The sequence below is a fragment of the Myiozetetes cayanensis genome, unplaced genomic scaffold, assembly GCF_022539395.1.
Source record: "Myiozetetes cayanensis isolate MyiCay16 unplaced genomic scaffold, myiCay2020 scf1, whole genome shotgun sequence".
In the NCBI taxonomy this organism is placed as follows: Eukaryota; Metazoa; Chordata; class Aves; order Passeriformes; family Tyrannidae; genus Myiozetetes; species Myiozetetes cayanensis.
In genome coordinates, this window is record NW_026086604.1 from 141,316,659 (window position 1) to 141,343,353 (window position 26,695).

A 26,695-nucleotide genomic window follows, 5' to 3' on the forward strand; every position below is an offset into this window, starting at 1 on the left:
AGGGCTAAGGCTCACTCTTACCTTCAGCTACATCTCAAAACAAAGTCCAATGGACATTTGGAAAAAATCACTCTTGGCTGATGTCTCAAATGACAGATTGTTCTTTGTTTCCACCTTTATGGGTTTTAGGACTCACATATACATTTTTTGCATGAGTACACTGCATCATTTAGCAGGTGGTATTTCCCTGACATAACCAGAGTATGACTCTTGGACAGCTATAATAAAAACTGATCTTTCATAGAAACTTTTGCCACTTTGGAAGTGTAAACGAATACGGCAAGCTTGTTCCTTCTCACATGCAGCTGTGGATGCAAGCATGCTTGCAAAAATGGCTTAGATAAGCAGAACTTCTTCCTGTTGAGCAAATAAAGACACTGCAAACAGTCCCACTGAACAGGCTCCATGCTGGGACTCCAACACAGAAGTACCAGAAGAATGAGGAGAGCAGTGGTGAACAGATCCCATCTGTACCTTGCATTATTAAGTAAGTGTTCTCATCTTAGAGTGTGGTCTAAGCCATTCTCAATGTTTTACTCTTCAGCTTCTCCCATAAACTTGAAATGAGAAAAAACCCAAGAACCCAGACAAGAAACACTGAAGGTGTCAAAGTAATAGAGATATTATTACAGAACAACCTAATAATATCCACATAGACTTGTCTGATGTGATACAATCCAGTGCTAAACAAGGACTACTGTAGTCAGGCAAGAAAAAGAAGTAATCATGACTTGAAAGTAGATTCCTATAAGAGAAGGATAGCTTGTGACTCCCAGAGCTGGAACATATCATTTTTGATATAACAGGAGGCTTAGAAGAAGCCCTTCAACAGCAGGAATTTAGGGTGTGGTTGCATTTTTGTTCCCTAAAGCCAAAAGCAAATGAACTGCGATCTGAGATCTGTTCAATAGGATGTTGTATTAATTTAATTATTTTTTTAAAATTATAAAATCATATATAGGATAGTCTTTCCAAGCAACAGATCAAGTTAATTTCAGTAATTACAAAGGCACATCGAGTTATTCAAACATTCAATTAAAATAATCTTACAGAACTGCACTTAAATTGTATCATCACTCTGACGATATCCAAAGCAAAACATAAAACAAAGGTCAAACTAGAGAACACTATGCAGCAAGTTAATACCCATGAAAAATGGGCACAAGAAAAACAAAACTATTCCACAGTGAAAAATGGTAGCAGAGGATGTGAGAAGGGACATTATTCCTCTCCTCTATTGCTGCTGATCTAACAATAAAAAATAAGGCAGAGAAAAGGAACTTCAACATTTCTAGTGGGAAAAGACAACTCTGCCTTACCACGTAACAAGGAAAGGACTTAGAAAGGAAGGTGCATGACCAAAATAGGACCTCACTGCTTGCACATAAAGCTCGAGGACACATAGACCCTGCTATGGGTGATTTTACTTTTTTTGTTTTTCATTTACTCAGCAGTTTCTTACAAGGAAATAATTTTGTAATTCACTTAAGGCAAAGATTCCTTCTTAAAAACAACCAGAAAAAAATCTTAATGCTTTAGTAATCTCTCTCTTAATCCTCTCTATACATATCACTGGAAAAGACTTCAAAAACTGATTAATCCAAAGATAATTATATTCAACTATTCTTCAATGAGGAATAAAAAATTATTGGAATGCAGGTAATACACAGCACCTTCCTTAAAGGAACAAAGTATTTAAATATTTTTTCAAAATGCTTTCAGATGCACATATTGATAATATCCATAAAAGTTAATGAATATCTCCAAAAAATCTCTAGTTGATCCCTTTCAAATGAAAGTTTTTCTCAATTTTATAGAGTTTCTCACACATTTGAGATGAGTCCAAGAATCTACCAACACATTTAATTCTTTCTAATGCAGAAATGTTTAGATAGCATGCCTGTATCTGTGAGAAGGGAATGGCCCTCCTTGTTTTTACAGGAAAAATATGCAATACATTAGCCATAAATTAGCATGATACTTTGAGTTGTAACCATGAAAAATCAACCTTGATACAAAATTCAAATTATTCAGAAATATATTAATTTTAGATCCTGACCTTCTGGCTACCACTGCAGCAGAATACAATTATCACTTTTCTGAGGCTCCCACAAAGTATATTCAAAGAGTTTTTATGACTAAGTGATACATTAAATGATACAAGGGACTCTTTGAAGTACTGCAGACTAAAAAGAACATTGAAAAACAGTATCTGCCATGTTTGCACACAAATATTCTTCATAAGCAAAGCTGAGCTAAACACATCACCAGGATAGAGTTTCTTTAAAGGTGGTAAATTCAGACAAAGAGTATTGGTTTTACATTAAAAAATATGACAGAATGGCAGAAGTTTGTTAACAAGCTAAAGGTTTAGAACAAGGAGGAAGTGAGGACAGAGTACATTTTAAAGACTCATTAAAAAGGTAGTGTCAGAAAGGTCAGTGGAGTTTTCATAATTATCCACTACTTGGAGTGCATACTGGAAGAGTGGGAGTTGAGACCACATTTCAGGGGTAGGTGGGTGTGTACCAGCGCTGCTAAATATGCTGAGATCTTTTTATTTTTAAAAAAATCCTAGTAATCCTAATTTTAATATCTGAATTACCCTTTTGCCAAAAAACCAACACAAAGTGATTAACAACTGTGAATGTGCACCTAGGTTCTGCAGGATAACCAACAGATGTACAACTCAAAACAAATACTTGTGACGTCTCTGGCTCAGTATTAGCAGTCATTTCCACAAGTTAAAATAGGATCTTTCAATATTTGGGCTATGAAGGTGTGATTCACCAGGGCCCTTGACTACAACATGATTTACCTGGGACTGGGAGAACCCTTGGCAGCACCCTGCAAAGCAAGGGGCTGTGCTCCACTAGCACTGGAGCAGCTGACAGACAGCCCAGGCTGGAAGTGCTCAGCTGCCCTGTTGGAGTGCAGCCACTTCAGTATTTATTCTAACATGGTTCAAACCCTCAAATCCTAGATAGCTGCACACTCCCTAAGGTTAGAAGCACAATGTCCATGTGCCTCACTTATCCACTAAGGGTAAAAGGTTAAGATCACAATAGACAGGAGAAATCAACTCTCCTGTACATTATAACAATCTCCAGTGAACAAACATTCATCACTGTGATACTGTCCATTGGTTTGTACCTGGAATTTAATTTTTTCTCATCCTTAAGGGAAGAATAATTAAAATTACAGTGCCTTTTAAAAAAAATTTATTTTTACCAAGTATGGAGAGCAAAACTCTTACAAAAACCAAGTATTTGTAAAAACCATACCTATTTCAATTTTCACAAAAGAATCTGGAGAAGGGAAATTACTACATTTTCTCAATACATTATGCCTCCAGTGACCTTCAGCTCTGATGAAAATTGGCAGCGCTCATTTTTTTAATTACTAACACAAAGCTCTGGATTAGTTAAAGAGCTTATGAACTCTTCAATACTTCAAATACATTGTTAAAGGCAAAAATGTGAATGGCCTTCATTCAGAACATTTTTAACGCAGAAGGTGACAATTCTCACAACATCACAGTAAGAAAGCACTGGCAACAACACAGAGTGGGTTTGAATGACACTAGGACAGAAGCTGGCGTGTCCAGACAAGTGAGAAAGGGAAGGAGATGGTTGGGACATGCCCATCACCACCACACAAGAGCATAAAGACAACCAGGAAAAGAAAGGCTCTTGTTCACACGTGCCTGGCAAAGAAGAGACCTCACAAGGTCAGGGATGAAATGGAGAGCACTCCCTGGGCAGGTCCCCACAAGAGCAGGAGTGTAAAACGCTTCCACTGCAGACAGCATGGCACCACTGTCCTCACAAACCAGCATGATGATGGGATGGCATCAGGGGATGCACACAGGTAGAAATGGGCAAAACCAAAATTCTATAGGATGACTCAGGATAACTCCATAAGAAAACATTCTCCACCAGGTCATGTCAACAAGCCAATTCCACTGCAAAGTCCCACACTTCAAACCATAAATGGATGTATTTGGCCAACATGCTCAGTACTGGACTTGCCATAGGATAGAGAGCTCTAGGGTACTAAGTATTATCCAAACTCCTGAAAAATATATAATTTCCAAAGCCCATAGATAACCCTTCAAGAAAAGATACTACAACAAGGTAACTAAGTAACTAATTTTCTCTAGTGTAATTCCTAGTATGCTAAAGAAGCTGGGGTTTTTGTTGTGTTTTTTTTTTGTTGTTGTTGTTGTTCTTTTTTTTGTTTGTTTTGGTTTGTGTTTCTTTTTTTTGTTAGATCTTCCAGATAACTTCAAAACCCTGCCCACAATCTAAAGCAGGGGGAGTCGAGTCTTTGAAAGGTTAAAGAGCTTGCCCAAGATCTGTAAATAGCAGAGACAAATCTCCAAGCTCCATCTCCCCTCCCTTACTCCACTATCATGAATCAGAAATAATCCTGCACCAAAGCTTTATCCCAGGGATTACAGAAATTATTTTAAAAGACTGCATACAGGGGAAAATGCATAAATCAAAAGTTCTGACATGAATTCTACATAATTTGATTTTAAGAGAAGTAGAGTTTCTGTTCAATTCTCTGCTCCAGTTATAGTCTCTCTTCTAAAAATCAAGAAACTCATTTCAAAACAACCAAGATGAATAAACACTCTTTTCAGTAGGGTAGCAAATCAGGTAGATGGATGTCTTAAAGATACGTGTTCGAAGTTTCACATCTCATTACTGCCTACAGCCCTCCAGTCTCAACCCTGACAACAGTCAATAGGTTTTATGAACAAGCATGTTCTGGAAGAGACGCTGGGCTATGTGGCTGATAAACAGACAGATAAGATGGTACAGAAATACAAAACGTCAAACATCCATTTACCACAGATATCAGCCAGGGAGCTTGCAGTAATGTTTATGCAGATAAGAAAAAAAAAAAAAAAAAAAAAGATCAAAAGGAAAGCTATGCAAGTAGTTTGGTTCTATTATTTATTATAAGTTTTTGGCTTTGTAAATATAAATCAAATACAAATGTACAGCACTGCCAAGGAAATAAATTATATTAGATATCTATACATTAATACATTCCAGTAAACCAGTCTAAGGAACAAATCTAGCCATAATTCAGTCAAGACTCTGTACAGAACCATACTATTAAATTTCTATGGTATGTGAAGAATAAAACAAGTTTAAGCAATACAGTTCTTCAAATCATATGAAAAGCAAAATGACTGGAAGCTCCTAAAGCAATGTTACTAATTTATCATTGTTACAGCTTAAGAATGTAGCCACATCACATAAATTGCTTCTCCCTCATGTAGTATCTTTGAATCGCTCAATTTGAAAAAAAAAAAAAATCCAAAGTGTATTACAAAGAGACTGCACTTTTATAGCACAGGAGGTAGCAGACGGTGAAACAAGAAACAATATAATGGCATGAAGAATTATATGCTTTTTGCATTGGACTTATCATTTATATGAGAAATACACAAGTGCACAAAAAAAATTGAGACACTCAATTGTTTCTCTTGAAGGAAAAAGATCTGTTTGGCATAGGGCAGCTAGTTGGAAGACACAGACTTTTCAGTAATTCTGAAAGGAAAGCAGTCAATAACAGCTAAAATATAACTCAAACTACAAAATGCCTTCCTAACGATTTTGGGATGTTACAAGGTGTACATCTACTTTAATTAAAAATAGGGTAAAGATATTCAGAATCCTACACAACAGTCTTTGCCTTTCTTGGTTCTCATCCAGAAGGAGTAGTAGACTTCATAATTTTTTCTCTTGTAATTAAAAAAATATGGATTTCTCTTCTAGTCAATTATACATTTTTCTGCAAATCTTCATTAAAAAAAAAAAAAAGAGCAAGGGAAACACCAGGGGGACTTAATTTCCTTCAGGTAATTCAACAACACATTGGTATCATTTTTGTACTCTTAATTCTACCTCTCCTATATTCATGACCTACTCGCCGCTCTTCTACTTAGGCAGAGTATCTGAGTACTTCTCTGCTGACTTCAGTTATTTTAGTCATTTTTCCCACACCAAGTGCCTCCTCAGTTGTCTGATTTGCTATAAATTTTCATGGATTATAAGCCATCTCCCTGACATCCTCCCCTTTTCTTGTTATATCTTTTTTCCTGCAATCGTGGGAAAAGGATATGGGACATTTCATCTGTGCTCTGGCTGATTATCTTGTTGTGGCCCTTACTGCCTTTTATTTCCCCGTTTGCCAGCACGTCAAAAAGCCCAAAGGTTTTGTAAAAAGCAGTACCAATCAATATTTTTTGTACCAACAAATATTTTTTTAAATCCTCCCAAAATTGCTTTGAAAGTTCAGGGCATACAGTGAACACGAAAATGCTAATTACAAGCAATAAAAAATAAACTGGCTTATGTTTTTAATTGGCCACAGTTAACAGCTAGAAGAAAGCAAGCAACAGAGTACATATTGGAAAGCCAATCTCATTATTTAAAAATGCAATGCTTCTTTTTATTGGGAGTGTTTCAGCTGTTGTTTCAAGTAAACTTCATGAGGAAAAGTGAAAAGTAATTACATTGTCTCCATTTATTAATTTTTTTTTGTAAAATCAGTATTCTTAATAATTCATATTCTCAGACAATAAAGTTTTCTTCTTAGTCTACTTTTTCTTGTTTTTCTTTAGAAAAGGAAAAGCTTGTGTAAAATCTGTGCAACTATATTTTGAGACAGAATTTAAACAGACTGCCTGACCTGATAAGCCCTCTGGAAGACTCAACTAAAAGTCTAAGAAATAGAATAGCTGAGCTGCAGGAAGATTGCACTGACTATTCTGGTACTAAGTCTCCTGTCTCATGTGCCACTCCTATCTTTTTTAAGCAGAAATGACAATACTTGGCCAGCTGCTGACAGCCAGCTTCAACAGTACAGCAGATAAATTTGTTTAAGAAGTCTGTCCAGCAGGTATGTCTAAGTTCAGTTCCTAGCAGTGCTACTGGTTTGCTGTGACACTAGGAAAGTTACTTAACCTTGGTTTAAAAATATATATAATATCTATATTCTTTTGACTTCATAGATTTTCTTTGTGTTTTGTAAAATGGAAACCCCCCCAACATAAACATTCTGATTACTGAACTCTCTAGTCATTCTGGTACTCAGATTCAATGAGCGAACACTGAAGAAGCCATTCCTGTTTAATTACACTCAAGAAAGGAATCCAAGAGGGCGTTTCCAAGTGTAGGGCTCATGTTCTACAGCACAAGCACCCTCTGTGTTGAAGTCTGAAACCAGACAATTTCTGTAAGAACAATATTCATTTCTCTGGAAAGCTCTGAGGGCAGCTCCAGATTTTATCACAGTGAATGCCTCAGCTCACTGATGACACCAGAACTTCTGGTGTCATGGAAAAAAGTAAAGAATGGGTTCTGAGCAAATGTAAACCAAAACACATTTCACTCTTCCCAGAGAAGAGACATGACTCTGAACAAAGAAATAGCAGTACAGCACTGGTAAGAGAATTGCTATCAAGATTTGTAGTCTCTTGGTGGAGATTTTAAGAAAGATATTTCTCTGGAGAGAGATGATGTGACTGCTCATGATATTCTTTCCCAAGTTATTAGCAGTTTCTCAATTTCAAAATAACATTAATTTAGTTACCAAGTACAAAATTAGCTAGTTTTATTGTAGCATTTTCTTTAAAACTAATCCAAAAATCATAATAGCAACTGGTTTTCACTATTTCTATGGTGTAGGCACAATTGCATTTCCCACTGCTACGGGGGTACCAGCAACGTGGAGTTCTAGCCATTTTTACAGAGCTATTAAACAATTTAGCATATTAAATCTGCTTGCCTTTTGCTTTTGCACTTGTCTTCGTTTTTATCAAAACCACTTTCTCTCCATCTCTACTCTTCTTACTTCTAATTTTCCATTCTTCTAGTGCTAAAAGTACTGGTATATTATCTTTATCTGCTTCAGCCTTAGAAGCAGACCTGTTCTCAGAATAACATGGAAGTGTATGCCTTAGCAACTCTTCCCCCTAATTTATACTCCAAATGCCTCGTAATATAGCAAAGTGCTGATACTGCTGTTTTACAGGGAGGAAATCATGCCATAGAGGAGTATATTCAAAATCTGTTACAAGCACAAAAATGAGGCAGCATGACTGGTAAATCATTTCAGAAACATGATGAGTTATTCTCATCTGCCCCATCCTGAGCCCATGGTGGCCAGTGCACAGCTCCTGAACTGCTCCTGGCTTACAATATTTCAGGTACAGTTCCCATGAGGCTGCCAATCCTGTACCTGATGCAGCGATGGCTGAATAAATTCAAATTATTGGATTAGGAAGAAATAAGTCAACAAGGGTTGCCAAAGCAAACATCACCCTAGCACTCAATACTGAGACAAGTCTTAACCTCCATTTCGGGAGCCCTCAAAGCACATAGTATGGGAGTTTTGGCTCATATCCATACAGGAATATTAGTTTGTAATCCATAGGGTGAGTAAGTTTGGCCATATTTGCCCTGTACAGTAAACAATGAAAAGCAGTCATGACACGACATGTCTGATACAGACACCATGACAGGTTCCTCCACCTGAAATACTCATGCTCAGATTCCAACTCTTACTCTTCCAACACTTACTCAGATTGGCTGCCTGTTATCACCTTCACACCAGTACTGTGGCTTAAGTAGCTTTTTACTCTCTTCCACAGTTACCTCCTTCTAGACATATTTGTAGAGATCATAAGAACCATAGGGATTAATCAAAGATACATTTACTGAATTTCTTGGGTATGACATGAAGCTACTCAAATACATGGGATACTCCAGGGCTAAAGATCAAGAAGGTAACATAGGTAACGGCATAGTTTCAGCCTCTCTGTTGGAACACTAGAGTAATGGCAACATCTAATTCACAATAAATCTAAATCCTAGCTTATTAATGTAAGCAGGCTGTAAATAAGAGTAACATCAGATATTTCTACTGACTCAGCAAAACAGATGCCTTTCCACCTAACACACCTGTAAGGCCCACAAATATCAGTTCTTTTCCTAAATCAAGATCTGACTGGAGGGACTGACACTGCTATGAGGAACCTGGAGAATCTGGTAATTTGAAGACAATGTGAAGTATCCTGGGTATTCCTGGGGGAGCCTTTTTGTTGTCCTGAATAGAAGGATTCCTAAGGAGAATTGCATCCCAAGCTTTCGGCCTCTAAAGGTAGGTGTTGGCTAACTAAATGCTTGGAGGAAAAGGTCTCTAGCCTTTGGGATCAGGAACAAAGCTCAGCTGATGAAATTACAGGAAAACTTAAGGAAGACAGACCACATGTCTGTTCTACCGTCTGAAAAGTTTACTGTAATTCACTTTAGTTGATGGGGTAGAGAAAAGCAAACAAGCTGGGCCGAGTAGTACCTACAGCACACATTCCTCTACAGTCAATTTTTGAGAAGAGTGGAAAGTACTCCCTAGTGAGTAGCAACTGGATAAGGTTATTAGTGTTTTTTCCACAAACCATCTTGGCTGAGGATCTTGTAGCCTTGAACCTTTTTATGCTCATGGCAATTTTAAAGATTGTTTTTCATTTTTTTTTTCATTTTACAGTTGCGGAACAAAAGCTGTGTTTGAAAGACCTAGCAGAGGTACCCAATCTCAGCATCACAGTTAACAGGGTGTGCAATTTCAGAAGTCTGATAAGTGGTTTTTAGCCTTTGCTCGCAGTGAGATCAAAATAATTACACCCAACAACTAACACTATCCAGGCTATTCTGCTGTGAATAGTCCTGGGTATCTCCAGTTAGCTTACAGCTCAATGCATTATTTTGGTGACTTTATGTAAAACAGAAATAGTCCCCATCACAAATTTCTACTATAGACAAAAATAACATGAGCACATTAAGCTGCTTTCGCTTGTCACCCCTGATGAACTTCATATGGCAACCAGACCAAAAGCCCCCGCTGAGCCCCCGAAGCTGAATGTGAAACGGAAATATCACAAAAAACCACTGCCAGCATCCCAGAACATGACTCACACTGCATAAGTACCAAACCACTACATTTAGAAGATTCCGGTCTGTTTATTCTGTATGGATAGATCAAGCACTCTGAAACTCCATTTGCCGAAGGAAGCAGACTGGGCACCAGGGCTCCTGACTTGGTAGTCTCCTCCTGTGCTGGTTAACTTCAGACAAGTCACTGCACATCTCTATAGTACTATTTCCAAATGCAAAACTAATTATACTAATCCCCTTTGTGCAGCACTTCAACATCTATGGATGAAAAGAATTATCCAAAGAACTATTTATGTTATTAGAGCGAAAAAGTAAAACACTGTGTGGAAGGCCAGGGCCAAGTCTCTTCTGTCAGTTTGTCCTTCTTGACAGGTATAAACTCTTAGGTTCAGAAATTACTACAAAATGCTCTTTAAAATTGATGTGCCTTCCTGAGCAGAGTAAAATGGGGAACTTATAAGGGAAAACCATTGAAACAAGAGAAGTGAAGCTGTAAACTGTCCTAAGGGTCAGATTTTCAAAGATGTCTGAAGATAGATATCAGGTCCATATGTGGTAGGATTTTCAGAACCAACATTTATTCAGAGTCCCACTAAAATCAATGGCACCCCAGTAGCGTAGCCTTCACAGACAACTGCAACTTTAATCACTCTGATAATTGAAAATTTGACCCCAAGTAAACAAACTAAAACAAAATTGTTTAATGTTGCTTGTATGAGTATTGTAGAAATTTTTTTAGACAGAAATGTGACTTTTAAATTGCAGTTTAGCAATCCATAAATGCTAATGCGATCCTGTGCTGTTTGCCTTGTGATAATTTTTTCCTATTAAAATCTTGTTCTTTTTTTAACTTAATAAGCACATCACTAGTCTAAGCACGTTCATTGTTCAAAGTTTAAATTTACAGCTAAAATAAAGAGAGATTGCTTACCAGTAACCAGAATTCTTTGAGACGTAAATTCTTATATTCAAACCAATGACCTACCTATATGTCCTTTCACTCTAGACTGGTCTTGAGTCTTTGAAATTAATAATTATATAAGGCACTGACTGTGCCATTTTTGGTTTCCTCCCAACCATAGAGAGAAAACTCAGGGAAATTCCAAAAATTCTTAGGGAGAGCAAAGTAATCAAAATAGAAAACATACATGGAAACTATAATACTAAAAAAAAAAGTTACCTATTGGTAAATAACTTATTTTTCTATTTTTAAGTGTACAAGTACATTTTATCAGGCCGAGTTAAACAGCTGCACCCGGCAAGTATCTATCTGAGGTTCTGGAGTCTCCTATACAAACCATTCCAGCACTAACAGCACATGATGAAGATAGTGATGGAGCTCCAGACAGCATGATCTCTAATATCTCAGCTATTTCTTAACCACGTTGTGTGCTCTGGAGAAGTACTCTGTAATAACAGTGGAAGATTCATCTTTGCAGTCTGATAGCAAATTTTGACACAGTCTCCGACTGACTTCGACAGTCTGTGTGGAAATGGTTGAACTGTTAAACCCTCCAGAAAACATACAATGAACAGCCTGAAGCATTTGAATGTGTGAAAATAGAAGTAGACAACCCATGACATGAAAGTATAAAAAGCAAATTCTGCTTTAGAGGAAGAACACCAGCAATAAAATTTAGAGATTAAATAAAACCTGCTGATTAAAAAGTATAATTTTATCATGATCTGAGGCAGAAAATGAAGAATGTTATTCCTAAGAACATATGTGTCTCCTGCAAAAGCCTCTGAGGGAGTGGACTTGATGAAAGTAGAAGTAGTAAACACCAAGCCCAAGACCTTAATGAGGCTAAGTGAGAGTTCAAACTCTTTTAGCCTTAAGCAGATATTCCATGACAGCTTTAATAAATGATACAGAAGGAGGGGGAAAAAAATAAAAGGTAAGAAGCCACATGGATCTCATTCCCATAATGTGCAGCATGTGGATGGCGGATGGCTTTCCTCATTGAAGCATTCCTGATTCTTTCCATAAAAAAAGTCCACAGATGGTAAAAAAAGAGACAACTAGACTGACACTGCTAAGTGGGTACCTGTCTACCCCAGAGCATTGAAAGACGGGGCTTCAACCCTTTCACTTAGACACGACAGGCTGGTTGCTTTCACAAGGACTTGTGACAGCATTTTCAGTGGGTTTGATCCAGAGGAAAATAACTACATTTTAGTTGAAAAATCTTTCCAAAAACAAGGCCAAGACAGATATTCCCAAAAAATCTTAAACAGGTCAAAATTAAAAGAACAACAATTTTCAGAAGCATATACATTGTTCTAAATCTTTCTGTAGAGTAAGGACATGGTAAATTATTTACTGCTTTTATTAGCAAATGGAATTATGGAAAAAGAATTACTAACAATAAGAAACACCCATGTTAGTTAATATGTAAATTCTAAGATATATTCAAAACAATTCTTTCCATTTCTAGAAAAACAAATAAAGCCAAATCTCTTTTTCTGAACAATCTTTTTGAGTTGAGCATGATTTCACTCACAAGCACTAGTCAAAAGCATTTTTCTTGAAAGCATTTTCAAAATGAAAATTGTTTTTCCATCTACTTCTGATATCTCTGTGAAATGGGGTACATCTGCACCATGGATGAAGCATCTCTGAGCAGACAAGTTATTTTTGGAAGAACACTGGGACAGTTCTTGTAAACATTAGACTGCTACAGTTATGCAGTATGGTCCAATACTGGATTATTTTGAACCCCTTTGGAAATCCATTCCAGGTTAATATTGATTATTAATATCAATCAGTTTTAAGAGTTAGCTTGGGTTCTTTTTCACCTACCTCTTACTCTACAGTAACAAACAGCAAGTTCTTCCTACTGTAATTTAAGAAAAATTCTGAGAGACTGAGTGGTAAATGCTAAAATGTGCCTTTGTATTTAGAAGAGAAACATTTCTGTGCCAGCAGCTGATTGCCACGTGCAGATCTGTGATTGCCTAAGTCCTATTGACATCACCACATTAATTGGCTCCTGTTCCCTTGGTCACACACTTGTAAAATCCATGTCTGATAACCTTGTAAAAAAAATATATATAGTTTAACTACAATACAAACAAGCATTATTTCTCCTACCAGTGAATTATATCCATTCCTGCTGCCCAAAATACTATATGTTTAACAGTGCACACTACTCATCAACTTCACCCATGGTGTTCCAGCTCTTGCAGGAGGGCCTTCTACAAAGTATTCTTGAACTACACCTCATATTAGGATTTTTTTCCTTATCCCTCCTAGATCTACCTAATTTTCTCACCTCTCTCCTTTGTCTCCATCACCTCTTTGCTGTCTTCTTTTACATTTGCATTTCATGGACTGTACCTTCTCTTCTATTTCATAAACTCTGAAAACCTACCTCTTCTATGAATGTTATTACTGAACCTGCCACTTCATATTTTTTCTGTACTGTATCATGCCACACTACACTAACAAATTTGGAGAAGGAATTTTTGTGACTTTTTTTTATCCTGTGCTATTATTTTGTAAATTGCCAAGTACATATGCTTTACTATTTAAATAAACAATAGTAACAAAATTCAGATGAAACTTTACAGAAATGTAGGTACTCAGAATGTAATTACCCAAACAGGAAGTTGGCCAGGACAAGAAGGCAAGCATCTTTCTCTTGCTGAAAACACCAACAGACCGTACAAATGGCTTGCATGAGTCAAAATAAATACATACTTTAAATGAAATTTCCAAACACAGCACACCATCATCTATCACTTTTTGATTATCTACAGTACCTATCAAAGGTGCTAGAGCCTCATCAGCAAACACTTTCTCCAGGCTGCCTCCCCCTGCAGCCTGCTGTAGTCTGACACGCAGGAAGTGAAGGTCGTCATTTAAATTCAAGACAAAGCGATTGTGAAGCAGCACATTCCGCCCGATGTGGGGCTCCTGCAGCAACAGCTCGCCGCCACCTCCCCACCCGGCCCGGCAGTTCGGTTAATGCCATTAGTTCAGTGGAACTCGGAAGAAACGCTGGAAACCAGGGCTGTAATTTCAATCTGTTAAGAGCTCTTTTGTTTCTAAACTACAGCAGCGTGGACATGAAAAGGTTTGATACCCTCTGCAACATTGCACTTAATTTATTAGTTTGATAATCATCTGGCCACCACACCCAGCAACACAGACTGAACTCAACAGACGCTTGTTTGCTCTCCTGCAGGACAGCCTCAAACTGCTTAAACACCACTCCTAATCTGCAATTCACCCACTCCAACTCTTTTTTAAGAAGTATCTTCAGATCTTGAAGGAACATACCTGCAAGTATGTTCCTTTAACACTGACTTTTTGCTTTTACTATCACTCAACTCTCATTTTCCTTTGCCATGCAGCTGGTTTCAGCACTTCTTTTTTTTTTTTTTGCCTTCTCTGACTAAAGTCCCTATTTTCTGGTAAAGAAATACACAGTGAGGACACAGCACATTCGAGTTTGCTGATTTTTCCATGTTCTTCCAAAAGAAAGAGAGCAAAAGCATCAAATCCCTATTTAACCTGCCTTAATGCACTGAGGTCTTACTCAGCAGTGGGATGGCATTCGTGAAACCTTTAGTCAAATTACTGCTCTATGATCAGATTCCTCATGTACATATATCATAAAAAAAAGTAATCACATCCCAGAATGCCCAGCTGAAAGTATAACAAGAAGTTGTATCAAATTTGCCATAGACTAACATAATAAAGCAGAGGAGCCATTAAAAATCAGAGAAAGAAAACACTGAAAAAAATCACTTATTAAGAAAACACTGCAAATTAGATGAACAACTGACCCTCTGTTAAAGTCTCTCTGCTGAAGGTATAGTAACACAGAGATACTTAGCATGATCATAACTTCTCATGTGATGAAGCTTTCAGTGTACATCAGGGAAGCACAAGGAAATAAGCCAAGGGATCCAGACACAGACAGACGGAATTAACATCTCTGGATTCTGAGCTTTCATTGAACAAGAGGGAAATAGAGTTCCTATCTTCATATGAAACACAACTTCCTTGTTCCACCTGCACTCAGACAACAATACCTCAGAAGAGCATGAACTTTCTTTTTCATGCCTGTAGGGAAATAACTGAAAAGCACATGGGTGACCCTCTAAAAACTGCTAGTGCCAAGTTCATCACTGCCAAAGAATTTACTGTCCCTCTTTAGACAAGATACTTGCCCAGTGCATACGAAGAGGAGGTTTATTTCATCGTGAGTAACTCTCTCAGAAAATACAGGACACTTAAAAGCATCACGACATTTTCCTGCGCTTTTCACTTCCACACATGCACTGCTGCCACATTTATTTCCCCTTTTATATATCTAGATCATTGGGCTTCTACTATTGCAGCACTTAATAGTCTAAGAAATTAAGTTTCCTAATGTTGTTGAATACGTAAAATACAAACTTTTCCCACTTTTTTCACACGACTATACTTAAAGGATAAGCCATTTTTCAGAGCAATATTTAATTTCATAAAGTTATTTGGGGTTAAAATTTTAAGATGTGGCTTTCATTTTCATGCTCACAAACTACGTCTGTTATGAAAATATTTCTTAGCAAGCTGCTGCCTAATTAGATGACTTAATCTTGCAAAACTCTGTATTTAAAAGCAAAAGAACTGCCAAAAAGATCAAAATCAGATTTTTTTCCGTTGTTTGCTATGATGTGCATTTTTTTCTATTTATATTATGTACAGAATAAAGAAAAAATAGTTGAATGATAAGACCATGAATTCACATTGTGTTTTCCTTTATACTGTTCATCTGTTAACTGGGGTGTTTACAGCCTGTTTGCTTTTTAGGTTTTTTCCTTTTTTTTTCCAAAAGTGACATTTAGAAGCCAATAACCCAAAGTGTATTACTGAACTCTTTAACAGTGTCCAATAGGTAGACGACCTAGCTGCAGGGTGATTAAATGATTTAACTGCTAGATCAATGAATGCAGCATGAATTAAAATGGCTGCAAGCTTTTCCAGGCATAAGATGGGACCTAAAAAAAAAAAAAAAGGGTTATCTTACTTTGTATTTCACAAAAATGTAACCATTTACTTTAAAAAGGGAAAAAAAAATACATGTTTTTCTGACAGAAATAATACAGTGTTATTCTAATATATGGTGACTAAACCATATATTTTTATTGTCAAAGATCTGACTATATTTTGCCATTCTCATACTGAATAACCTCATTCAGGAAAAAGCTCTGCTCAAGAAACATAATGGTGCTAGGATCCGGTCCAAAGTGAACTGTTATCTCACGCGTGAAGATAATGAATGTTAATTTAAAATAATGTTCTTTCAACTCCAGGGTTTTTTTCATATAATCAATCAGGCCTGAAAATGTGTGCATGCGCTCTCTCTCGCATGCTCACTCTCTCTGTCACTCATCCATAAACACTTCATTTTATATTCGCATTCCCAGATATTCAGGAGAAAATTTACTGCAGGTGTAAACTAATATTGCTCCACTAAAATCAACAGTGCTGCACCAAATTACTTCAACATACACAGTGGTCCTCTCTCCCCTATCCTGTGACATGTGTACCTTGACTTCCACTTAATGCGCATCTCATGCCAAACTCTCGCTTTCTTCCTTTCATATGTGCATTTCCCAGCTCTTATTTGCACTCAACAATCACTACAGCCTTTCATTAACTGGCCCCTCGAGGTCTCTTATCTCCATCAAATACCTCGGGAGAAGCAGGTACACATGGCTCTTTTCTGCAACCCAGGAAGAAGCTCTTGGAAAATGTGCAAAGAGAAAGCACTGCAGTGGGAGGCTGCAAGGCATGTGGAGAGGACAGAACAGGCTTGACCTAAAAAGCAATAGGTTTTAACGTTACAGCTAAAATGTTCAGATATTACAGGAAGGAGAATTTAAAACATTTTAAAAATGGAATAAATAAAACTTCTATATGTGTAAAAACAGGAACCATAATCTAAATTATTGTTGTTTGGGAACTAGTGTGGGGGCAGGGGGGGAAGTATTCTATAGATTTCTACCTCAGAAAATTGCCTGATTTTTGGCACCTTTTTAGGAAACAACTGAGATCGGCAATGGCTGGAAACAAGACTCTGGATTACATGACATGCTAGTTTGATCAAGAAAGGCAGTTCTCATGGAAGAAGAGCCAAGCAGAAATTTGGATACCATTCCTTCCCACTGGCCCAGGAAACACTGTAACTGCTTATCCACTAACTTGGCAGAGCAAACCATGTTCTGCTTCTAGGCTCCTTGGTGCACCTGTACTCAAAGTATCTGTGCCATCACTTAGCTTTAGCTCACATTTATTGGTATTTCCTGTGCCCCTGTAAGGGACACAAATCTTTCCATTTTATTGAAAGCTACATGTCTTCAGGAATTGGTGCTACAACTTAGGCTTATACTTGGTTGACTGGAAAACGGGTTATTATTAACAAACTTTTTTAAACTACTGAGAAAAAGAATGTCAGCATAGATAAAAAAAAAATCAAATGGCACCTGGAGATACTTGACTCTCAAAATGTATTTCCTAAAAGGTACAAGTCGAAAAACAAGAGGAAATCTCATGTCTGGAATCAGAGAGAAGTTAGGAGTATGCTTCCAATTAGGAGATTTACAAAGAAGCCTTCTGGGAGCCAGCAGAGTGAAAAGTGTGCAGGAAAAGGAAGAATGTCTTTCTTACAACAAATATTTTCTGCAAATCTATTTACTTCAGGTCAGTGGAAGAAGAAGAAGAAGAAGAAGAAGAAGAAGAAGACAAAGCTACAAAACTGAGATGCAATTACAGATGGAGAGTGTCCATGTTTCTCAATTTCCAACACTGTCAGTCTGAAAAGCCGCCATGTGTGCATCAGCACTCTCCTTCAAAAAGAGATGTCAGTGAAATAAAACATTTTCTTTTAACAAGCAAGCAAACAAACAAACAATCAGGATTTTAATATGGCAGCTTTTAAGCAACCTGACATTACATTCTACTCAGACTGTTAAAACGTCAGATATCGTGAGGTACCAATGAGCAAAGTGTACATTCCTTCTCACTGTTCCTCATATTTTACCATGACCAAGAAAAGTTTTCAGAAATTTATTTGTTGAAAAAAAAAATCTCTTTCTTTTTTTACTGAGAAAATGTTAGTGTCAATGCAAAATTATTCAGTGTGCTGTATTATATTCAAATGTCAGCATGCACGTGATGACTGACACTGAAACATCCAGCTTCCTGAGAAAAGCTTCACGCAATCAGTTCTTAGGAACATCCTAAATTCTCAACTACACTTACATGAAGCTAAAAATGGTGCCAGTCGGGTTCCTGGGGAAATAATTAATAACAATTCTTCGTTTCTAATTAAGAAAGGAAAAAAGTTTTCTGTGATTTCTGAACTGCATAACAAAGAAGGAATAGAAGCACAAGCTGAGGAGAACATTATTCTTTCTAAACATTTTGTTGCATGAAGCAAAAAGGATTGCTTTAGGTTTTGCAAGTAAATGATAATGAAGAAGATGAAACAAGGTCATTTTCAGAATTCAGGTTTTTAATTTATGTTCTGTGATACAAAAAAAAAATTAAAATATTTGATTATTTAACTGCTTTCAGATTCACAATGTCCATAATTTTGAAACTATGTTAAAATTATGGAAATTGTGACATATCTGTTTTCTAGCTTTTCTAATGTAAAATAAACCTTTCTTCTAATAACGGTGTCAGCTTTTCCAGTAGGAATTTCTACTTTTACCAATTTCCTTTATTATAATTAAGGCTTTTTATAATATACAGGATTTAAGGTATACAGAAAATGTTAAAAGTCACTAACAGAAAAATTTTATCCACATTTTCTTTATTCTTTTCATAAATACTGTAAATTCCTTCAAAGACTAATGTGCATGTAGGAGAAGTGCCTTAGCTTCAACATAAACAATCATCAATGCAAAATTTGGCATGTGCAAGAAGAACAACAGTTATACTGTTGATATTGAAAAGGCATAAAATGCCTATATAGCACTGCTATGTAACTCCAGTAGAAGAACCAAAAAATATAACATTACATAAAATTATATCAGCACAACAAACTGTAACTGTGTTCTTCCTTGAACATTGGAGTTAAACATAAGGTTTTAATTTCTAAAACTATTTTACAAAACTAAACTTCATTCATCAGTATCCTCCATTTTTATGCCTGTGGGAAAAAAATGCCTATATGATCAAGGTCTCCATCATTATATTAATAATAATCTATGGGTAACTGAATTTTCTGCAGTGCATATCAATTTTCATCAGTGAACAATCAGTGACTGTGTGGCCTGTGATTACCTTTTATTAAATAGCAATTCTTTTGTTTTGATTTTGTGCAATTTTGAACCTGGATCCTACTAATTGCTTGGGGAGAGGGCATTATGCATAAACACTGGGTTTAAGCTTGTCTCTGAAATCAATGGCAGCTCAGAAAATTAACAACCAAATGGAAGGAAAACTGGAGAACCCCACCACCACTCTGAGGTAAAATTTCCACTTTAATTTGTGCATGTAAACGCACACACTGCAATGTTATGCAAGGCACAGACTATCTCCTCTTCAGAAGTTTTCTTTTACTGGCAATGACACCAAGAAAATAGTAATAAGGCACAAGCAACCAATGCAGACTTGGCTGGTACTTGGTTTCTGCCTTGAGAAGCATCTGTAATTGCAAACAGGTATCTGTAGTGTGAGATCCTCTCTTACTGAATGCATAAATGTTGTGTGAGACTTAACAGAGAATGACGACAGCATGCTAAGAAAGATAAAGCTCTCTTGTCTCTCAGATCTTCTCGAAGATTTGTCGAGCAATAAACATATCTCATATCCTTTTAATTTCTTTTCCACAGCATACTATTTCTAGCTACTTTGGGATTCTGCTAATCGTTTTCTCTCAACTCCATTTTGTTTCACTTCATCGCTTTTCCAAAAGGTTCCAATAAAACCTCACGTTGACAGATAAGGATCGCTCTGCTAAAATTAGTAAACTAAGTACCATGTCCCGTGAGTCACAGCGTGAGACTCCCATCCACCTCTCTTTAAAAGACCAGATAACAATGCCATGCCCTAAGTGCATGAGATCAAAGGACAAATGCCCACTTGCCAAAATGCTGCTTCTGAGTACTACACCTGCTAGCAGACTCCAAAACATTAGCTATCTGCATTAAAATCATATATTTGCATATATGGCAAGTTGGTTTAATGTTCATTTTTAACATACTAACAAAGCAAGAGAAGATGAAGCATAGAGGAATGAGAGGTAAACAGCAATATGTTTAACTCTTCTTTTTAAAAATCACTAGATCTCAAATCAACAGTATCTTATTATGGATAAATATGAATTATTGCAGTGAGGCCAGTTCTTTGCCATTTCCACAAAAAGGGTAAATGGGATGTTACCAGTATTTTTGTTGGTGTGTTTGAATTAATTTTTTAACCAATAAGTGGATTAAAGTACTTCAAATTTCACTGTGCCTGGCGTTAAAATTATTTGTTAAGAATTACTTTTATATCATACTAGAAATAAGTTGTATGAAGAGGCATAATCATTAATTCACAATGTTTTATTCTGCAAAGATTTAGTCCTGGAACTGAAAATTGAATATAGTGTAAAGGTATATTCAAAGGTATTCTCATTGTTGGTACATACATTAGTAAACTATATTTTACTTACATTTTTTAATATATTTATAATTTTTGAATTACAAATACTATGGTCCTGTCATTTGAACCAATAACATACTTTAAACTCAATTTACATGTCTCTCTACTTTCATAACAGAAACTTTTGCCTTTAGTGAAGTGGAAAATGAGAGATTGGAAGAAAATCAAAACCAGATGTTTTGTACACAAACTCTCAATAACTATGCCTTGGATTTATCTGCGTGGTACAGCTACAGGATCAGGCTCTGATGGGATATTACCAAAGCTGGCTGACCTAAAATTAGACACCATGAGCTTTAACTTGGGTTCATGGACATGTCACAGTATATCACCCTTGTGCCTTTTCTCACCTGCCCACAGAACTAAAAGACCCAACTCATTTCAGGGAGAAATAAACCAAAAGACATAAATATGAATGAAATCTTACTAAAATGCCAGTTTTACCCCTAAAAATTTTTTTCATATAATTCAACATCCAGAGCACGTTACAAATAAATAAATAAATACATAAATTATAACGCAGAGTTCGGGCTTGCTTAATTAACTTGATGGCAGACATTGGTTTAAAGAGATGGTAAAACTGTGTTTAAAGACTACAGTTGAAAATAAAAAATGGGGATAAAAAATGGGCTTAATCCAGCCCTGCTGTTTGCAGGGAGCTGCATGTAGAGGCCTCAGAAATCAGAGAGCCCTGTGTGCCACAGCAGTTCACCTGTGCGGGCTTGAGGCCACAGTGTTTATTACACTGTACACAGCCACACTGCTGTCTATCAACCTACTGTTAGTTACCTCCACTACAGCCAGGAATGAAGAATTTTGTGGAGTTTTCCACCCCTGTTTTGAATTTTATATAGATGACAAGATACTCTCACAACGAGTGAATTTGCATCTTTACACTACACCGAAAACTGATGAAAACTTTTTTTTTTTTTTTGTAATATAAGAGTTAACTCTTTCAAAAATTCCTCCAAAATGGAATCATTATGTCATCTTATAAACTACCTCTTTTGCAGGTTATGCTCTCCCAACTGGTAGATTAAACCTTAGAACAATAACCCAATTATGAGCTAAATTTACATTCAACTGATCGAAAATGATCCAGAACCTGACAAGAACAATCTTTGTTCACAACATTTAGCACAAGCAACACTGACAGACTAAAATGCATGAGCTATATAAAAGATGACATACATTGCACTGCCCAGCTACCAAGGGCACCACGCTCCACGTACTACACAAGTACTGTGGGAGTGTTCACTGCATCCGGAGACTAAACAAACACAACAAAAACCAAGAAACAAAACCCCCTGCAGATAAAGAACATTATCTGACATTAGCTCCTAAACAAGTGCAAGAAGCATGGCTAAAGAAAGTCCTATTACATGGAAGGAAAACCACTGCAATTAATAAAATCGGTGGCAAGGATTTGAAATAAATTTATATATTTACTGGATAGATATAAGAAAAGGAATGGCTCCAACAATTCTGACCTAACCTTTGAAAAAATCCCCAAACTCAACTTCATTAAGGAAAGTAAACTCCTTTGTGTGTTTGGCCAGTAATTTTAAACAACTCGGCATTTTATGTACAAAGTTCATCACTGGTGCGAGCCACATATACCTTGCACAGATTAATTTTGTTTATAGTTCAACTTAGCATTTGTAAAAACCCACATTACAGGTAAAAGACTTTTTTTAATGACATTTATGCTAATCTGGATTTAGCTAAAAAGTCATGTAAGAAGAAAATCAGAAGTTTACTGGTGACATCTTTATCATCACCTTGTCTCTCTTTCAGAACTTTTAGCCTGGACCAATTCACACTGCCTGAGGTCTTCCCACACTTCTAGAGATAAATGCTTTGAAAGACTGTGGAAGGCAGTAACTATGAAAACTAGTTACAGGTATGTCCAAAATTTGTGAACTTTTTACCATGGAAGTTGAGTCCTGAATTTCCAAACATCTCCTAATTCTAAAATTTCCCAATTCTCAAATTATGTGAAATGAGACAATTTGCTAACAAACCAGATAATGCAGACATCTGTGGAGAGGTTGAGATGCCTAAAATTAAGAAAACATCTTCAGTGTTATATTTCATCTATTTATTTTTTAAGTATTTTATTCAAATTCAGAGATTGCAGATGGCACAGTTCAGTGGTCCCCCGGATGTGGTTCATGGGTAGAAATGCATGACAGTCTAGATGTTGCCTGAGGCACTTCAAGGTGAGTTTGAGGCCAAATTAGTTGTCCATTCGAATTGTTTTTTTCTCCGGGAGCACCATGTCAGTAACAGCCCCCAACATGTTTTATTTACCTGCAAGGTGGAAAAGTCGAGCACACTTCACAGCCTTTCACCATCTCGTTTGCTCTTGAGATGACCTTAGGCTGAAAAAATTATTCAGACTCTTCCTCAGGTCTTTCTAAACATTAGTTCCTTCTACTCTCTGCTACAAGGGCAGGGGGGAACCTGAACCAGGCAACCTGAACAGTAGCTGCACACAGAAAGCCTACTGGACACAAGCCCTATGGACACACCACCCCACACAACAGCAAACGACTGACAGACTGCGTGCACAGCAATTCCAGTCATGAAATTCCTGTCACTTCAACAGTGCTCGAATTTTTCCTGGAAGGTTAAGATGCATTGCTCTGGCTCATAATACCTAAGAACTAAGACAAACTACTAAATTTTAATTCATGGTGAACAGATTTTTTTTTTTTTTACATTTTTATTTAAAAAGAATAGCTGCAAGTGATCGCTTAGATTTAAAAAAAAAAAAAAAATTAGACAGAAACCAAACCCTATGAAGGTGCACGACCCCATCAAACTTGTGCTACAAAGTTTCAAACTGTGGAAGAGTATCTTCTAGAGCATCAACGAAGTTTTAAGACACACACACACACACCCACCCTGCACAACATCCACACACTCTCAACTCCCCTCAGGTAGCTTAATCACACAACAATTTCCATCATATTACCCAGTTGAGGAGATGCAGTGGAACAGTCATTTTTCTCACTCATCCTTTGCACTGAACCCGATACCAAGTATCAGTTGCGGATGCAGAGACCACCATCCAGAGCACAAACAACAAAAAGTCATCAACACAGTCACTTTTTTTCCCACTCACTAAAACCAAACTAACCATCAGCAAGATAAGTGTTCTCTGATGAACTACCTAGACCATGAACCATTCCCTTCCCTCCCTTCCCCATACAACTACCTGGTCAAAGCAGAGAAGGTTTGTTTAGGCATGGAAAATCTGGCATTTTAATGCCATAATTCCACAGTGGGAATTAATTAATGGCACAAATCCACACTGTGAATTATTTTGTGGGTACTTTCACTTTTATACAAAACACCAGTCAGCAAATAGTCTACTTCCCTAAAGACTTTCTGTAGCACACTCAGAATGGTTGATTAAAAAAAAAAAAAAAAGAAAAAAAAAAGTGTGGAGAGATGCCAGGTCGTTTTTACTGAAGGATGAGGAACTAGAAAAACCCAAGGGACTGCAACTTGAACCACAAACTGGCATTTTCCCTCCCACTATCCCCCCCTCCTGACACCTGTCTCAGTGATCACCCCTAAAGAATTAAACAATTTCCTTCACAGAACAGCAACAGAAGTGAGAAAATATTAGACTATCTAGGACAAGAAAGCATTGTCTACCTTTGTTCTTTTTTACTGCAGTAAGATCTCAAAACTACAACAAATAGAATTACTCCTACAATACAGAAACCATGGCAGATGATTCCAGGGTGTTAAATGCCCAACTATACAATTATAAAACCAACCAGCACCAAATTAAAGTTTTTCACTCCTTTTCCTCTTCTCAAGCCACCCCATCTCTAGCCTCTGTAAAGTTCTTTTTTCCACGTTCACAGACGACCAAAACCAAATTCTTAAAGTCCGTTGTTTTCAGGATAAGCCCCAAAAGACACACGAAGTTTGTCAAGTCCTTAACATCAATATTTTACAAGGGGGCCGCTGTCTGGAGCACAGACGGCCAGGAAAGCGCGCCGAAGCTCCCCATCATCCCTACCATGGGCACCCCCACACCTTTCCCCGAAAAGAAAGGAGACAGGCCTCCGATCAGCCCCGAGGCAGGGGGAGAGGGAGAACACCCCACAAAGTGCACCGACGGGAGTTATCTGAAGACACGGCTCCAGGGGCGCACACATCCACACAAAAAACCCCCAAACCCTCAACAAAAGCGAGCCCCTCGATGGTCCTTATTGCCCGGAATGCCGAGCCCGGCGAGGCTCCGGGAGGGACCTCTCTGGTGGGGGCAGCGAGCGCGTAGCTCTCGGGGGGACGGGGTGCAGAGCGGGGAAATCGGCCCCTCTTGCCCCCCGGGCCCTGCCCAGACACACGGGGGAGGCGAGGCAGCCCCGGGGCCGTGCCGGGGCACCGGGCGATCCGGGCTGCGAGGCCGTCCCGGCCGCGGGGGTGGCACCGCCCGCAGCCACCGGGGGGAGGAGGGCTGGGGCTCCGAGTTCACCCCTCTCCCCGTCCCCTCCCCTGCCCCCCGCGGGCACGGCAGCCATGGCCCCTCGCCCGGCCTGCGGGGCTTAGATTAAAAAAAAAAAAAATCTCTCCGGTGGAGCCTCGGCGCTGTCGAGCAGCTGCCATTACTCGGGCCAAGACCCGTCCTCCAAGCAGGCATCTCCCCTCCCCAGCGAGGAAATGCGGCGGCGGCGGCGGGGGTTGGGGGGGTGCGAGCGAAGGGAAAGCGGGGGAGAGTGGGGAGCAAAGCGGTGGCCCCGCGTGCGGGGAAGAGCGCGGCCGGGAGGGCGGCGGGGCCGAGGCCGGGCTGCGCCACACCCCGCCCGGCCTCGCCTCTCACGCGAGTCCCCGGCTCCCCGCGCCCTGCAGGCCCGCGCCGAGCGCTGGAAGCGGCGATTCTCCCCGGAGCGCCCCTCTCCCCACCCCACCTCCTCCCGCCCCGGCCCCGGGGCTGGCTGCAACTCGGCACGGGGGACCCGCCGCCGCCTCCCAGCCGAAATCCGACCGGGGAAAGGTGCGGGGGGCAAAAATAATCGCCGTTAATAATCACACGCGCTCCGCCGCCGTCCCCTTCTCCTCCGCGGTTTCCAAGCGGGCTGCCAGATAATCCTGCCCACTCCGAAAAATGAAATAATAATAATAATAAAAAAATCCCGCCTTCCATCTCCCCCCCACAGCCCCACACATTTTATTATTAAGTATAATTGCTCCCCCCCTCCTCATATGGCACCCCGCGGGGAAGGATTGCTCCCTCCCCTGGTGCCCAGCCCTTCCCCTGTCCCCTCTCCCCCATCTCCTTGGAACAGTGTGTACATGATTTTGTAGTTTTTTTAAGGCGCCATGTTTATAATCCTCCATCATATTAAAAAAAAAAATCCACCCAGCATGAGACACGGCGTCTCTCGCACCCCAAAGCCAGGGAGGCAGACACAGAAATATCCACAGGGCTGTAAATTCACCCCCCCTCCCGCACACACACCCCTCCTCCCCAGACTTAAAAGTCTCTCTCACCTTGTGCTGCTGGCGCTGCTTCTGCTGCTGCAGGGGGGGAGAAGTTAAGCCAGGGGAAACTTTTCAATCCCTTCCCCAGGCCGCTGCTGCCTCCTCCTTCCACATATTTTTCCCCTCAGAGTTTTATTGTGTCTGAATTTTCTCTCTCTCTCTCCTCTTCTGTCTGTCCACAGTTCAGGTTTCTGGGGTAAACAGGGTTTAGGATGGTGCTAGGGATATTTGGGAGAAGGAGAACTCTAGTGGTGTCTGCTGGAGTTGCTGTTTGTTTCTTTTATTATTTTTTTTTAATAATACATTTGAAACGGATCTTTAACTATTTATTATGTATGTATTTTATCACAGTCTTAGGTCTGTACCCTGTCTTATTGCAGAGGAAAAATATGGCGCTTATCTGGCCTTGATATATGCAAATTCCTTCTATCATGAAGTCCAACTTGGAGAAATTATAGATAATGTTTCTGAAAGTAGACACTCACCTTGAGCAACAGAAACTAAAACATACAGAGTCAACGATCTGTCTCAGAGTTGTCTATATGTTATAAGCTATGGA

At 38.7% G+C, this 26,695-nt stretch overlaps 1 protein-coding gene across 5 annotated transcripts in view; it reads right to left on the reverse strand.

Annotated features, from left to right (window-relative positions):
* Window positions 1-26,351, reverse strand: part of ZMYND11 (zinc finger MYND-type containing 11) — a 106,014-nt gene extending 79,663 nt beyond the window's left edge. For 2 of the 5 annotated variants that reach the window (XM_050310596.1, XM_050310589.1), the window contains exon 1: window positions 26,146-26,350. The gene's annotated coding sequence lies outside the window, so the exon portion shown is untranslated. Of the gene's footprint in view, window positions 1-25,562; window positions 25,582-25,684; window positions 25,735-26,145 lie in introns of those variants that run through there. The other 3 variants (XM_050310563.1, XM_050310579.1, XM_050310571.1) reach the window with 3 other exon arrangements.
* Between the last annotated feature and the right edge of the window lie 344 nt (window positions 26,352-26,695).